Genomic DNA, 12,156 nt, shown 5'->3' with positions numbered 1-12,156 from the left:
TTAGTTAGTTAGTTAGTTAGTTAGTTAGTTAGTTAGTTAGTTAGTTAGTAGTTAGTTAGTTAGTTAGTAGTTAGTTAGTTAGTTAGTTAGTTAGTTAGTTAGTTAGTTAGTTAGTTAGTTAGTTAGTTCGTTATTAGTTAGTAGTTAGTTAGTTAGTTAGTTAGTTAGTTAGTTAGTTAGTAGTAGTTAGGTAGTAGTAGTTAGTTAGTTAGTTAGTTAGTTAGTGTAGTTAGTTAGTTAGTTAGTTAGTTAGTATAGTTAGGTTAGTTAGTTAGTTAGTAGTAGTTAGTTAGTTAGTAGTTAGTTAGTTAGTAGTAGTTTAGTTAGTTAGTTAGTTAGTTAGTTAGTTAGTTAGTTAGTTAGTTAGTTAGTTAGTTAGTTAGTTAGTTAGTTAGTTAGTTAGTTAGTTAGTTAGTTAGTTAGTTAGTTAGTTAGTTAGTTAGTTAGTTAGTTAGTTAGTTAGTTAGTTAGTTAGTTAGTAGTTAGTTAGTTAGTTAGTTAGTTAGTTAGTAGTTAGTAGTAGTTAGTTAGTTAGTTAGTTAGTTAGTTAGTTAGTTAGTTAGTTAGTTAGTTAGTTAGTTAGTTAGTTAGTTAGTTAGTTAGTTAGTTAGTTAGTTAGTTAGTTAGTTAGTTAGTTAGTTAGTTAGTTAGTTAGTTAGTTAGTTAGTAGTTAGTTAGTTAGTTAGTTAGTTAGTTAGTTAGTTAGTTAGTAGTTAGTTAGTTAGTTAGTTAGTTAGTTAGTTAGTTAGTTAGTTAGTTAGTTAGTTAGTTAGTTAGTTAGTTAGTTAGTTAGTTAGTTAGTTAGTTAGTTAGTTAGTTAGTTAGTTAGTTAGTTAGTTAGTTAGTTAGTAGTTAGTTAGTTAGTTAGTTAGTTAGTTAGTTAGTTAGTTAGTTAGTTAGTTAGTTAGTTAGTTAGTTAGTTAGTTAGTTAGTTAGTTAGTTAGTTAGTTAGTTAGTTAGTTAGTTAGTTAGTTAGTTAGTTAGTTAGTTAGTTAGTTAGTTAGTTAGTTAGTTAGTTAGTTAGTTAGTTAGTTAGTTAGTTAGTTAGTTAGTTAGTTAGTTAGTTAGTTAGTAGTTAGTTAGTTAGTTAGTTAGTTAGTTAGTTAGTTAGTTAGTTAGTTAGTTAGTTAGTTAGTTAGTTAGTTAGTTAGTTAGTTAGTTAGTTAGTTAGTTAGTTAGTTAGTTAGTTAGTTAGTTAGTTAGTAGTTAGTTAGTTAGTTAGTTAGTTAGTTAGTTAGTTAGTTAGTTAGTTAGTTAGTTAGTTAGTTAGTTAGTAGTTAGTTAGTTAGTTAGTTAGTTAGTAGTTAGTTAGTTAGTTAGTTAGTTAGTTAGTTAGTTAGTTAGTTAGTTAGTTAGTTAGTTAGTTAGTTAGTTAGTTAGTTAGTTAGTTAGTTAGTTAGTTAGTTAGTTAGTTAGTTAGTTAGTTAGTTAGTTAGTTAGTTAGTAGTTAGTTAGTTAGTTAGTTAGTTAGTTAGTTAGTTAGTTAGTTAGTTAGTTAGTTAGTTAGTTAGTTAGTTAGTTAGTTAGTTAGTTAGTTAGTTAGTTAGTTAGTTAGTTAGTTAGTTAGTTAGTTAGTTAGTTAGTTAGTTAGTAGTTAGTTAGTTAGTTAGTTAGTTAGTTAGTTAGTTAGTTAGTTAGTTAGTTAGTTAGTTAGTTAGTTAGTTAGTTAGTTAGTTAGTTAGTTAGTTAGTTAGTTAGTTAGTAGTTAGTTAGTTAGTTAGTTAGTTAGTTAGTTAGTTAGTTAGTTAGTTAGTTAGTTAGTTAGTTAGTAGTTAGTTAGTTAGTTAGTTAGTTAGTTAGTTAGTTAGTTAGTTAGTTAGTTAGTTAGTTAGTTAGTTAGTTAGTTAGTTAGTTAGTTAGTTAGTTAGTTAGTTAGTTAGTTAGTTAGTTAGTTAGTTAGTTAGTTAGTTAGTTAGTTAGTTAGTTAGTTAGTTAGTTAGTTAGTTAGTTAGTTAGTTAGTTAGTTAGTTAGTTAGTTAGTTAGTTAGTTAGTTAGTTAGTTAGTAGTTAGTTAGTTAGTTAGTTAGTTAGTTAGTAGTTAGTTAGTTAGTTAGTTAGTTAGTTAGTTAGTTAGTTAGTTAGTTAGTTAGTTAGTTAGTTAGTTAGTTAGTTAGTTAGTTAGTTAGTTAGTTAGTAGTTAGTTAGTTAGTTAGTTAGTTAGTTAGTTAGTTAGTTAGTTAGTTAGTTAGTTAGTTAGTTAGTAGTTAGTTAGTTAGTTAGTTAGTAGTTAGTTAGTTAGTTAGTTAGTTAGTTAGTTAGTTAGTTAGTTAGTTAGTTAGTTAGTTAGTTAGTTAGTTAGTTAGTTAGTAGTTAGTTAGTTAGTTAGTTAGTTAGTTAGTTAGTTAGTTAGTTAGTTAGTTAGTTAGTTAGTTAGTTAGTTAGTTAGTTAGTTAGTTAGTTAGTTAGTTAGTTAGTTAGTTAGTTAGTTAGTTAGTTAGTTAGTTAGTTAGTTAGTTAGTTAGTAGTTAGTTAGTTAGTTAGTTAGTTAGTTAGTTAGTTAGTTAGTTAGTTAGTTAGTTAGTAGTTGCCTAGATTGTAAGGAACCATTATTTCTGCACATTACAAACAACATCGCCAATGCGAAATACTCCCTCTGCCCACCATAGCGCCGCAGCCCGTAAACAATACGCAAAACACAACAATTGCGAACGAACATAGAAACAAAGCATGTTTGTCTATTTGTACAACTATGTTGAACAAATCCTTTTGTTCTTACGACTAAAAAGAACTAAATTGAATGCCGACAGATAAATATATTGTTTCCTACATGTCAACGTCAAACATTTTCAAACGGCTCGAAGCGCCAAATAGCGTTTTTAACATATAGAATGAATCAATGAATAGAATGAAAAATATATACAGTCTAACATATTTACATACTCTCTCGAATGTACAAACATAATTCTATTTTTTAGCTATTGGCAAAAAAAATTTTAAAACATTTTTAATTAAAAAATATTTAATAAAACATGTAATCCTCAACAGCTTTAAGCCTGTTGATCGAATAGTTGAAACGTATGTTTCTGAAATCACTGCATATTTTTGGTATTTAAAAATGAAGCGATTTAAGGAAATAAAATTTGACATGTTGTAGCCTAGACTGTCTTCCAAGCACCCTTTTTAAAATCTATATATTTCCCAAGATTATCAAACCGGTATTGTTAAATAGGTCAAAATTCATAATTTTTCTTTTAACCAAAAAGTTTATGTTCATAATTATAAAATAATTTAGCAAATAATCATTAATTATAGCAGTATGTAGGTTTAAAATAATTAATACTTTTCCAATACTCCATATATACACCTCCAAACAATTAAATATCTATTAGTCAGTGTTGAGACACAAAATATCTATACAAATTTCTATACAATAAATAAATCATTAGACATTTTATTTGGTCTTCAAATTTCACTTTCAAAGTGAGAATGAGTCATATTGGTGATTGTCTAGACTTAGAATGTTGCAAACAATTTGTCTAGACTATGAAATGTTTAATAGTTTTGTTAGCAACATGTTGGAATGTTAATACTTAGGGTTACATGTTGCTGTAAACATTGTCGATATGATACTTTTTATAATATCACTAAAGGCAAAGGTACTGGCACTAAACTACCCTTGAAAGTACATATAAACCCTGCAGGTTCCGTGATTTTAATACGGGCTTGTTATAGGAGAAATCTACTTTTTGTATTCTAAATACCCTATTACTAAAGTCACGCTCAAAAAGTATTCTTTATGATCTTCATTCAATTCGCTCAAATGTCTCATAAGAATATTAATAGTTCACTATAAATTATGAATCCGTTAAAGAAATATTTTGTGATAATCGTTCAATTTTCGCCCAACATTATCGTGATACATTTGAGTTCACAGACTGGCTATATAATGTGCCAATATGAAACTGTGTTCCACCGGATCGTTTAAGTGAAAATATATCAGCTATGAGCCGCAGTGTTGAAAAACAATTCCATTTTATTAGTTCACAGACTTTCTCAACTATTGGGACTATTAACTGGTGCAACAATTAAAGCCATTCACTTCATCTTTGTTTCCCGTATTTGATCTAAGAACAACCCCTGTAATTTTTCTGGAAAATTTTCAGGCCAAGCCTATTTTTATTTGTCAGAATATGTTAACAAACTAAATTGCCGCATTTCTGAAAACCAAAGAATAATTTTTGAGAAGCCTTAGCATACTGAACGTCTCATTGTAAGGTGCGTTTATGTGGTTTGAATCTGAATGCATTTCAGATCGGTAACTGGCCGGATGGTATATAAGATTCGGCCAATCGTATGTTTGTATGTTTACTGAAATCAGTTTTCCGAAAGCCCCAGATATCTACAGAATTAAAAATCCTCAATGATTCTATTAGACATGTTTTTAAGATAAAACTTGTTTACAGTTTAAAATCGGTTTTGTATTAAATTTTAAGACCGATCCTTATAAAATTTGACCGATAAAACATATTTATGTCGAATTTCGTTGCTATATTAAAATTTTGAAGCACGTTATGGGCATTTTTGAAAGGTACCTTATATGGGAGGTAGAATCAATTAAGGTCCGATTCTTAAGAAATTAGGCGAGCTCTCTAGCTCGTCCCGTTTGTACTCTAGCGTATTTTCAACAGACGGACATGGCTAGATTGTCCAGAATATATACATACTTTAGTGGGTCTTAGACCAATATTTCGATGTGTTACAAACAGAATGGCAAAAATAATATACCCCCATCTTTTTTGATGGTGGCTATAATAATAAAGTACCAATGAGTAAGTAATATGTAAATTGAAAGTTATTCCCCTGAATTTGATCCTGAGTAGGGATTTGAATCCAAAAAAGCCAACCAATTTGTAAAATTTAATGAAAAGTACCAAAAATATGTACACTTTTTTCCCCTTAAATGTCCAAATTTCCAAAAAGTACCAAATTTATATTCATAATTTTTCAATAGAGTACGTATGTGATATAAAGTTTCTATTTATATTCAATTGATTAAAATATAGATGAAGTATAAAAAAGTACCAAAATACAGTTTTTACCCCCGTACTCCTAACAAGAAGCGAATTTCAAAAAAGTACCAGACACCTGAACGCTTAATTTTGGAATAAACAACGATAAATGTAATATTTTTATTAGGTTAGGTTGATATGAGGATATATAGTACATCAAATCCGAAGAAATACACCTAGGCCACTATAGGGCCTGTTTTACGCTCCTTTTCATGAAAAAAAAACTTTTGTTCACTGAGTATATTAGTTTTCAATGTTCAGAAACTCAGTTTCCTGGACGTAATTCCTTAGAATTTTCCAATCAGTGTTAGTCAGGAATGTTATTTCCCGAATAACATCACTTCCAAGATACTTGGATCTAACTTCGACGAATATTTGACAGTGGCAAAGAAAATGCTCCAGAGTTTCAATGTCCTCTTTACATGCTCTACATTCGTCTGAATCCGCACGGCCAATTTTGTATAGATGTGCTCGTAATCCTGTGTATCCACTCAGAATATGTACCATCATACTAACTTCAGATTTGCTCATTTTGAGGAGATTTCTCTTTCTTGTTCTCATCAGGGTCACCCCATAGGATCTTATGGGATTCTCTCACTCATATTTTTAATTCAGCTTTTGTTGCGTCGAATGGTTTTGCGTTCGACAGGTTAACTACCTCGAGCTGTCTTCCCTTTAAAGTTATTACATTCGCCCTTTCGTTGCCGACTACTCCCGAGTGGTGGCCTGGTACTCACTCATATGATGTAAACCTTACCTCTGGGAGAGTATTTAGTTAAAGCTTTCTTACAATCCAATACGGTCTTAGATTTAATTCTATCACCTGATATCGTTCTAATTGTCTTCTGGCTGTCGGTGAATATATTAAGGTCCGTGGGCGCCATATTTATTCTAATCCAATTTACACATTCCGTTATTGCTCGGACTTCTGCCTGGAAGCTTGTGTTATGATATTTTTATTAGATAATGTTAAATTTAGTCGACATAAGTTCGGCGAATTAACCCGTTTTGCTTTTTTTATTCCCCTAAATATTCGAATATCCGAAAGTCAAAATATCATGATTCTATGTTGAACAGTTTAGATTGTTTCAAGTAAAAACTGCATCAAATACTCATTAGAATCGATAAAATTTTGTTTAGGAAAAAATACCAATTAAAAGGTTTAATGTTGCCAGCAACATGTTGCTCAAATTCCTAGTGTTTAGATTAAGAGACTGTAGTACCCTTGAATAACAAGAATTAGTAGAAAATAAAAATCTATATTCATTAATATAATTCCTGACAACAAGTTGTCAGGATATAACACAAACAAAGAGAACATTGTTTCCTAAACATTGTAGCTAAACATAGTTGCTAGGAAACTAAAATGTTTAACATTAGAATTTAGTAATTTCAGTGCAATAAAAGCAGTGTAAACGATCACACGTTATTTATTTAGTTTAAAAAAACACGGTTTAAAAGTAATTTAAAATAAAATCTTAAATTGTAAATAACAAAAACAAAAAAGGCTGATATTGTGCAGTTAAAAAATTCTTAAACAAATTTCATTAAAAACGAAAACAAAACATCTACAGTTTATTGCTTTAGTTTTAGTTCAAAATCTCTTTATTCCTCACCAATTCATTGTAAATGCCGCCACTAAATTATTTGGAAATCCTGTAATTAAACGTTTCAAAAAAAATCTACCTGTGATATATGGTGTGTAATAATAACCAAGAGAATAATACACAAAAAACTAAGATTTTGCTACCTGTACTTGTTGTAGTTATAAATCTATCCTTTTGTAAAATTTAAAATATTACAACCTGCTGTTGAACATTAAAACTATAATTAGTTAAACTTCAAATTTGTTTTAGCGTTTTTCCAGACAAATTGTCAGTAGAGAACTAGTAGGAAATCGTTAATCTAGTGACAAACGTCCTAAACAGGTATAATAAGTCTCAGTGATTTGTTGTAAAGAAACACGTGTTTGAAGGAAATAAAATTCCCATTGAGTTTAAGTAATTAAAGTTTAAATTTGTTTAAGTAACTCCTTTGCTGTGAATCTTAAAAGTTTTAAAGAGTTTTAAATAACTTTTCATAATTTTACGATTTTTTTGTTTTCTATAATGAATTGGGTTGCTGCAGAGTTGTAATATTGTTTGTGGTGCTTGTGTTTTCCAAAATTAACAATGACAGACTGTTGTCCTTGTCAATAAAACAGAGTAAAAGTTTTTTTTTTTTCGTACGTAGAGTTGAAGGAGTAAAAGCTTCATAATAAAAGTTTTAAAAATTGTATTGTGAGAACAAAAAAAAAACGTTAAAGTATTATATAAAGTGCGTGCTTAGAAGTTACCAATATGGTAGACAAACAATACGAGGGTCGAAACAGAAGTGTTTTGTGTTGGTGCTTAACTTAAGGGAGGGACTAAAATGTTATCATGATTACAATTCTGCTATTGTTTTACATACGTTTTTCTACTGATTTCCTGGGGGAGGTAATACTCAGCAACAATAATGATCTTCTCTAGCAGTGATCGACACATAGAGAATACACTTTTCTAAAATCTAATAAGTTTCAGTTTGTAGTTTTCTCTTCAACTTTATTTGATTCAGAGAACATCTTTAACATCAGTATTGTGTTCTCTAATGACTCTGTTCAGGATGTAATGCTATTCGAAAGCGATCGACAACTTAAAAGAAATTTAAAAATATTATTAGAAATTACGATCGCTTTCGAGTGTCAAAATTTAGTACCAGAATTCTATAGTTCTGAATAAAAACTCTAAAACAGAAATCGGCAGAGAATTAACAAATTAGCTCTCTCAACATACGTCTGAAGTAAAGAGTGAGAGAAAGCTGTAATAGAGCTTGTTCTGCATTACTGATATCATGAATAAAGAGAGCTTTAATTTTTTTTCTCCACAACCTCGTTAAGTTTCTTTGCATGAGAAACAATTTATGATCGACATCAAAGAGAACAAGAAAGCTTTTGTGCTCGTTGGGATTTAATACTCAGCAACAATAATGATCTTCTGTAGCAGTGATCGACATATAGAGAACACAGTTTTGTAAAATCCAATAAGTTACAATTTGTAGTTCATTCAGAGAACATCCTTGATATTCGTATTGTGTTCTCTATCGACTCTGTTTGATCAGGGGAAAATGCCGTTCGAAAGCGATCGACACCTTAATAGAAATTTTAAAATATTATTAGAAATTACGATCGCTTTCGAATGTCAAAATTTGGTGCCAGAAGTCTATAGTTCTGAATAAAAACTCTCCCCAATAAAAAAAAACAACAATGCAATAACATAGAACAGGAATCGGCAGAGAATTAACAAATTAGCTCTCTCAACATACATCTGAAGTAAAGAGTGAGAGAAAGCTGTAATAGAGCTTTTTCTGAATTACTGATATCGTGAATAAGGAGAGCTCAAATGACTATAAAGTTTAAGGGAATTCAAAAAAAGTTGTGTCTGTAAAGTTTTGTATTGCACAGTTGTGTTTATACCCTACACCACTTTAGTGGGGAGGGTATATTGGATTTGTGCTGATGTTTGTAACATACAAAAATATTCGTCCTAGACCCACCTTAAAGTATACCAATCGGCTTAGAATCGTTTTCTGAGTCGATTAAGCTATGTCCGTCCGTCTGGCTGGCTGGCTGTCCATGTAAACCTTGTGCGCAAGGTACAGGTCGCAATTTTCAAGATAATTGGATGAAATTTGGCACGCACGTTTTATTTGACCCAAGGACGAAGCCTATTGAAAATGGCTAAAATCGGTCCATTATTTCACCTAGCCCCCATAGAACAGAACCCCCCGAAAAGGGCTTCTGAGCTCATAAATTTGTTAAATATATAGATATATCGATAAAATACGGCACAACTAAGTTTTATAGAAGTTTTGATGACCCTGCCAAATTTCATAAAGATCGTGCCCCATTTGACCCTAGCTCCCATACAAAGTCCTCTTCAGAAAATTACTTGAATGTCCCAAATTAACTTATAAACACAAATATCGTGATGAAATTCAGCACAATAAAATATTATGTAAATATAAATATATTCAAAAAATTTTATCGGGCTTGGTCCATATTTGCCCCTAGCCCCCATATAAAGCATCTTTCAGAAAATTAGTTTTTCATCCATAAATTGCTTAAATGTATCGGAACAAGGGAATATTGAAGATAAATGCTTTATTATGATAAATAAATCACATTTAATATTCATAACTGGTGTAGGGTATCATATGGTCGGCCACGCCCGACTATACTTTCTTACTTGTTTTTAGTTGTTTTTTTCTCCCCAACCTCAATAAGTTTCTTTGCATAAGAAACAATGTTTGATCGACATAAAAGAGCACAAAAAAGCTTTTTCTTTAAGTAAAAATAACTTTTAAACTCGATGTCCTTAAGAAAACAAACGTTAGTTCTTACAAACTTGATCAGATTCATTATAGAGAGAACTTTGAGACTTTGAGTGCAGATCATAGTCTGCGCTCTTGAATTCCTATCAAATGCTGAAATCATTTTCTCTGAACAGATCCCCAACCTCAGTCAGATTCTTTGCATGAGAAACAATCTTTGATCGACATAAAAGAGCACAAGAAAGCTTTTTCTTTAAGTAAACATAACTTTTAAACTCTTCAAATGATCTCTAACAAATTACGAAGTTCCTAAGAAAACCAAATGTTAATTCTTGCAAACTTGATCAGATTCATTATTGAGAGAACTTTGAGTGCAGATCATGGTATGCGCTCTTGAATTCCTATCAAATGCTGAAATCATTTCCTCTGAAGTACAAATCGGAGCAAATGGGAATAATATTTAAATTCTTACAATGATTCTCCATCTATGCAATGCCCAAATACCTGTCAAAGTTCAAGAGTGTTCGAGGTTCCTTTCTCTGAAAGACAGGGTCGGAGCATTTAAATCTTTCTGCTGCTGGTCTTTCTTACGATCACATAGAAGTTGCGGTATCTGGGAGTATAATAAGTTTCATCTAACGAGAATCTTTTTTAGTTGTGTCTTCTTTCTTGGAACGCATAAGCACTCGACAAAGTCTGATTTAAGATGCGACAGATTGTGAATGCATTTGAGACGACGTTTCGATCTTATTATGTTGGAGTTGAGAGCCGTTATTAATGCAAAATTGTTCACTTAAATGTCATTCATATTGTTATGAAAATAGACTACATGATATCTATCACATGGAGATCATGAACTCCATCAGATGGAGATCATGATCTCTATTACATGGAAATCATGTTCTCTATCACATGATATTAGATAGTGATCTCTATCACATGGAGATCATGATCTCTATCAAATTGAGATCAATTCCTCTAAGGAATTATCAGATGGGGATTATGCCCTCTCTCAGATAGGAATCATTATATCTATCAGACGAAGATCAGTAGAGATCCGTACACTAATTAATTATAATTAATAGTTTCTATAAGGATGATGATGATGATTATTACATTAGCTTACTCTCTCCATGTGACAAAGATCATGATCTCTATCAGATTGAGATCATGACATCTATCAGATAGGAATAGTGATATCTATTAGACGAAGATCAGTAGAGATCAGTGCACGTATTAATACTTTCTATAAGGAAGATAATTACTTCTCTTCCCCTTATAGAGATGTCTATCAGATTTAGATCATGACATCTATCAGATAGGAATAGTGATCTCTATCAGATCGAAATTATAACCTCTCACAGATAGGAATCATGATCTCTATCAGATGAAGATCAGTAGAGATCAGAGTACGAATTAATACTTTCTTTAAGAAATGATTACTTTTCTTTCCCTTATAGAGAACATTATATTGATGAATAATGCCTCTAAACATATCGATATGAAAATGGAAATCATGAGAGGTCAGACACTAATTAGTAGTAGCTCCTGTAAAATAAGAATATGGTCAGTTCGTTGTTTACTCTCTTTTTCCTTTACAGAGAACATGGTTGATCTTACTTTGAATCAACTTTTTCTGTGTTTTTCTCTTACACTTGATTGCCTAAAGTGTACTTTTTGGAACATTTCCTGAAGGTAACAGTAACATAGTGGAGTCAATTGATTCCACTTTTCGAGGTTTGCAAAGAAGAACTGACATAAAGCTAGTCCTTTGTCCAGTCCTCTTTATAACAACTCGACAATGTTTTGTTTCATGTGAGACCGAGGGTGACTGCAATTGAGAAGACATTTCGATCTTAATATGTATGTCAGAGTTGAAAGCCAAGATTCAAATTGTCCACCTAGATGCCTCAAGTTGTAATTCTCAGAAGCTTCTCTAATCACTTCCACATATGTACATTGCGGCTGAAGAATGAATTTTCCCTGTAGTGTGTTGTGCGGTTCACTGGCCAATCTACCACAAATGGGTGTGTTCTTGAAGAAAGTCGTGTGTTACGCAAGAATATACGGATATCGGGAACAAGTTTCCTAATTTCAGAGGAACACATTCCATTGTAGTATCGATAGAACAGTGAAATACACCTCACATTGCGACGGTGCTCCTGTTAATCAATAGAGTTGGATATCCTGCTGTCACCGATAAGTACCTTCGCCCTCTCCTGTACGCGGTCGAGTACACTTCGAAGCTCCAGCCCATATATGAGAGTTGCGTTCCGTTGTATTACATTTTCGGTCGTATATAAGTGGTGTAAATAGTAAGAAGATCAGATGGAGTGAATAGAGATGGGATCACTCTAATATCTTCTAAGTAAGTGGTGTTCTCGGATGAGTTCAAATAACTGCAGTTTTACTTCTTTGTTGTTTGTAGCGAAAAGAAACTAACACAAACCTAGTTCCTTGGCTAGTCCTTTCTTTTATAACAGAGAAAGGATAAACAAGGATGAACACTTTGAAAGATCAAATTGAGATTATTTTCTTTTAAAAGACTTTTCCTATTACCCTCTCATACCACAGCCAACAAGGGAAAAAACACTTGGAAAAAAAACTAAATGTTTGGTGCTGTCAATGTTGTCATTGGCAACACTTTAAAGGAAAATCCAACATACACAATCCAAATCACCCATACAAAAGTAGTATACTACGTACGTACACTACTTGCATGCACGAACACTTCCAGTTTTTCCACCCTCAACAACACAGACAGACAACGCACAACAATATATTTTCAAACAATTCC

General features: G+C 31.6%; 1 protein-coding gene across 2 annotated transcripts in view; it reads left to right on the top strand.

Moving 5' to 3' along the window:
• The window catches only part of LOC119608527 (apoptosis-stimulating of p53 protein 1), a 137,892-nt gene that overhangs the window by 102,725 nt on the left and 23,011 nt on the right, over positions 1-12,156 (top strand). The gene's annotated exons all lie outside the window — the stretch shown is intronic.

The sequence above is a fragment of the Lucilia sericata genome, unplaced genomic scaffold (genome assembly GCF_015586225.1).
Source record: "Lucilia sericata isolate MDLA Ls3-8-SP2 unplaced genomic scaffold, ASM1558622v1 Contig000846F_arrow, whole genome shotgun sequence".
NCBI classification, from domain to species: Eukaryota; Metazoa; Arthropoda; class Insecta; order Diptera; family Calliphoridae; genus Lucilia; species Lucilia sericata.
Note: the sequence above shows the minus strand (reverse complement) of the source record. Positions and strands in the feature narration are given on the sequence as shown.